Here is a 5659-nt window from a genome sequence, read left to right on the forward strand (position 1 = left end):
CAAATTTGCTATTGTGTATATTTATATATTTTATTTTATACATTTTTAACAAAATAATCAATTATCAAAATAATTAAAACTAACACAATAGAATAATAAAATTTTTCATATCAAAACTGTAACACCCTATTATCCTAAGCCTTACATCATGCCGTAAAGCAAAAGATAACAAAAGGTCACGATATTTATAAAGCTCATATAATAATATATATGGAAGGAAGTAATAATACTAGAAGCCCAATGAAGGAATAAAGCTCAAAGACGTAGAAAATAGAGATATAAAAGCGCGAAGTGTTACGCATGATAACTAAACGCGTAAAGATAAGAAAAGGATCATAGATACAAGATAATCAAAATATATATATTATACAAAAGAGAACTAATCACAGCCTGCGGAGTTTAGGCCGGCTAGCTCAAATAGAATACAACAAAGTTTTGAAGTAAAACAGTGACATCCTATCTCTCAAAGAAAGCCTCTGAGGTAACAACATACAATATACAAAAGTGAGGGATACTACATCAATATAATCCAGAATACAACATATAACAAGCGATCCTCCGCTCTGTCACCATCCCGCAAACTCACCGAGGTAGGTTGCAACTTGCATCTGAAAAACAACAACATATGATTGCTGTTTGTGAATATGCTTGCTTAGGCATGTGATAAACCCCAATTTTGTGGTTTATATTGTGCTTAATTTGGGATATTTTATCAACTTTTCTCACATTTATTCATTGAAATAGCATGATTTTACAATTCTCCCTAAATTTGTGCTTAAGTAAGAAAACATGCTTTTTAGGCCTTAAAATAGCTAAATTTAATTCACTTTAATTCTATTCGATGCCTTGATATGTTTGTTAAGTGGTTTCAGGTTTAGAAGACAAAGATTGGGTTGAAGGAATGAAGAAAAAGCATGTAAAGTGGGAGAACTCATGAAGAAATGAAGGAACCGCAAAGCTGTCAAGCCTGACCTCTTCGCACTCAATCAACCATAACTTGAGCTACAGAGGTCCAAATGAGGCGGTTCTAGTTGTGTTGGAAAGCTAACATCCGGGGCTTCAAAATGATATAAAATTTTCTATAGTTTCCTGGCTTATAAGAGCGCGTACGCGTACATGACACGCACGCGTTGATGGATCAGTATGGGTCCATTTTGGGCAACTCGTTGGGGGCGATTTGTAGCTCATTTTGGGCTCAATCTAACTCATTTATGATGCTATTGAACCCAAGGATTGAGGTAGGAATGAACCAAGTAGTCATAGTTTAGTTTTCATCATGTTTTAGGCTAGAATTCTAGAGAGAGAAGCTCTTCATTCTCTCTAGAATTTAGGGTAGTTTAGGTTTAATTTTCTTAGATCAAACTTTGAATCCTTGTTTTGATTTAGCTTTCTCTCTTAATTTCTTGTTATTATATCTTAATCTTCTTAGTTTCTCTTGTTCATTTCCTTTATTTTGTTGTTTTTATGTTCATGAACCTTGTTGGATCTTAATTTTCCTTTAATACAAATTTATGTTTCTATGTTTCTTTTATGTTGATCTTGATTGTTATTGTTGATTTCTTGTTTATGTTGGTTATGGATTTTCTTTAATTCTTGCATTTTATGATGTTTACTTTTCTTGCACACTAGGTGTTTGATAAAATGTTTCTTCTAGTCTTTGATTAGTTTCTTGACTCTTGGCCCAGGCTAAGGGAATTGAGTGACCTTGAGTCATTGGGTCTCATTGAAGTGGTGATTTGAGAACCCTTGGTGATCAATTTGATACCCATTGATACTAACCCACTACTAATCTAATTAGTAGATAGGTTGGGACTTATGGGTTGATGTGATCAAGCCTATTTGATATACTTCAAGTATAGAAGTAAACTTAATGAGCTTGGTTCCTCATAATTATCAATATTTGGTATGTAGACAAGGATGGTGATCTCAATTACCTATGTCTAGCCAAGAGTTCTTTCCTTTATTTTATTAGCTATTATCATTTACTTTCTTTTCATTTAACTTCTTGCAAAAAAAATATAAAAATCAAACCCCTTTGTTCCTTCATAGCCAATAATTGAGCATTTCATTGCAATTCCTTGTGAGACGACCCGGAGTTCAAATACTTCGATAAATTTTCATTTGGGGTTTGTACTTGTGACAACTCAAATTTTTGATGTGGGAATTGTTTGTTGGTTTAGAACTATGCTTACAACGAAGTCCTTATTTCTATAAGAAGAAAATCTAGACCGACACGACAAATTCTCGCTCATCAGTATGCAACTGAATTAAGGATTGATTATTCTTGTTGTTTGATGGGGTTTACGACTACGGGAGTGAAGAGAGACTCGACTAAAAGGAAACCATGCGTAGTAATATGGTTTGTTAGGATTTGGTTAAAACAAGTATGTAAATTTTTGCAAATAAGAGAATCTTGGTAATTAAAGTGTATGATATTCAACAATGAATTTAATCAAAACATACCGAGACACATGCCCTTGCATCAAACCTTTTTCTCCTACTGAGACTATCTCACCCTACCATTTCTATGTTTTCTCCTCTAGTTATCGTCTTCACACATCTTCCGGAAGACTTTGAGTGGTACGTTGACCCAACAGTCGCGAGCACATATTTAGCAACACCGACTACCACAAGGACCTATGTTTTCTTTCGCGAAACACCTGGAAGTACTGTTGGAATCTCTTATTTGGATCCCTTTGGATATAGGTAGAGTGTTTCCTTTTGCTTATTATGTTTGGTTAATTCACAGTTTTAATGGGTGATCCAAAACAGAGGGACTAGACATTTCTTTCAACATTTACATAGAATTATATGTTTATATTTATGACAAATATTAAGATACGTAAATGACATAATGTGATGATCTTGATATTATCTATCTGTTACATATCTGATGTCACATCTGAGTATAGTATGTTATGTTTACTATCTTAATAGGAGGATGCACATAGCTCATAAAGTTGGTAAATGATCAAATTTGTCCTTGAAAAATTATTCGTTCTCTAAATTAGTTTTTGAAAGATTTTTTTTAATCAAATTCGTCCTTCAAAGATTCTAAATTAATCGTATTAGTTCTTTTGTCATTTTCTTTGTTGACAGTGCCGAAATTTGTTAATATGGCATGTTAAGTGATACTATAACACACATAGGAGTTTTAATTGACTATTAATAAGATAAGTTTATGAAATTAGAACAAATTAAAACTTAATTGAGGGAAGAAGTTGAAACATTGAAATTCCTCAATTTAGAATTGATTTGATCTGATTTCATAATTAAACTTATAATGTTAACTGCCAATAATTATGACTACTAGGTGTGTGTTATAGTGCCACTTAACCTGTTATATCAACAAATTTTGATGTCGTTAGTAACGGAAGTGACGAAAGGACTAAAATAACTAAAAATTTTTGAAAGACAAATTTGATTAAAAAAATATTTTGGAGACTACTCTGACTATTTACTCCTCATAACGCATTTGCATCTATTTTATCTTATGCGATTTCACTATCAGAAAAAAATAGAAATAGACCTAACTCCACTAAAAGGCTACTACAAGTATTGAGTCAAATCATAGAAATATTTATAATACAGGACTAAAACCCCAAAGTGATCCCTGAGATTAGGCGAGTTACCCATAATCGTCTTTGACTTTCAAAATTCCCTAATAGTATCCCTCACATTCAGCTCCGGGACCCATGGTTGTCCTGCGACCCTTTCCGGCACACAGTCAGCAAACGGAGTAATGATTTGGCACCTCCCATGCTATGCTGGAGCCAGCAACAGCTAGCTGACGTGACAAATCTTAAATTTCTACTCAATGTGGTCCTGGTCCCATTAAAATCCTAAAAGCTAAAAATGATTATTATATGTAGTATCTCTTCTTCCCTTCTCCTTCATCTCATAATTGTGGTCCACCATTGTGATTTAACGGAGATTCCATTGATGCTCTGAAGTAATGTTTGGAGGTGAAGGGCAAGCCATTGATTATTTAGCTAAGCATAAATGACCTTTATCTCAATCTACTCATTCTATTGATATAATATATAATACTAAAATACAAGAAAAAAATCTTGGGCAAATGATAAATATTCATAAGTGAATTTCAACTCTAATTTTCAAACATGCAATCCAGACCACTGTGCTAGATTGATAATAGGAACAAAAGAATAATTAATACCTGGTTCTTCCTCCTACTAAGTGGGTGATTAAACTTGCAATTGAATCCAAATTTGCAAGTTCCAGTTTTAAGATAGAAAGCACAATCTTCAGCATCAGGCCTTAGTGGATATTGCTGTTGAACTCTACCACTGCTTCTATCTTTCTTCTTCTCCACTTCTTCATCACCTTCAACTTCAACTTCATCATCACCATTACCATCACCATCAACATCAAAATCTCCACTTACCTTATCAACCTCACTCTCTTTCACATTCTTATTCCAGCCATAACCCTCATCATCATCCCAACCATCATTATCATCACTCCCTTGTGCTTCACCTATTTTCGGGGCACAACCACCTTCACCACCCAATTTCTCACCACCATATTCTCCACTACCAGCTACAAAATCCGAATCTTTCTTCTCATTTTCAGCTACCCTTTCATCCTCATCCTTCAAATCCAACTTCTTGTGGAACTCTGCACCAAGTTCATCACGAGTTTCATCCTGCAACCCCAAATTTTCACTGAGATCTGGCTCTGACAGGTTGATTTTATTATGTGGAAAGCACCTTTGCACATGTCAATGGAATCTCCGTTAAATCACAATGGTGGACCACAATTATGGGACGAAGGAGAAGGGAAGAAGAGATACTACATATAATAATCATTCTTAGCTTTTAGGGTTTTAATGGGACCAGGACCACATTGGGTAGAAAATTAAGATTTGCCACGTTAGCTAGCCGTTGCTAGCTCCAACATGGCATGGGAGGTACCAGATCATTATTCCGTTTGTTGACTGTGCGCCGAAAAGGGTCACAGGACAACTATGGGTCCCAGAGCTGAATGTGAGGGATACTATTAGAAAATTTTAAAAGTCAAGGATGATTATAGGTAACTCGCCCAATCTCAGGGACCACTTTGGAGTTTTAGTCTATAATACAGAGTCGCGTGTGTGTCCAATGTGATATCCAATTCATTATGACGTTATGATCTTAGGCATGAACACATACTAAAGAAGGTGTTACATAACAAATGTGAAAGGGTGTATGACGTCGAATGCGTCAACACCACCACTATATCTTGATTTAGTAATGTTCTGATGTTGGAGGCCATAACCATTCTTTATTTCTATGTGTGTGAAACAGACCAAAGAGAACAAGTCACTCTATTTAAAAAAGAGCTTAGCGGGCAGTTGGAGTAGTAGGTTGAGCAGAGTAATAGGTTCTCCTAGCTTGTTTATGGGAACTTTTATCACGTATTTATTTTTTGCTTTTGTTGAATAATATTACAAGTTCCATATATATCATTATATTTTTTTAATTAATAATAAAAATTAACCATACACGATAAAAATTATATAATTTTTCACATTAGATAATAATGAAATTACAGTATAATTTTTCTTTTTACGCTAGTAATATATTAAAAATAAACCATAATTAAAAATGACATAAGTGACATAAATGATAATGCTATTAAAGTATTAATACAGTACTCA

This window comes from Arachis ipaensis, chromosome B01, assembly GCF_000816755.2.
Source record: "Arachis ipaensis cultivar K30076 chromosome B01, Araip1.1, whole genome shotgun sequence".
In the NCBI taxonomy this organism is placed as follows: Eukaryota; Viridiplantae; Streptophyta; class Magnoliopsida; order Fabales; family Fabaceae; genus Arachis; species Arachis ipaensis.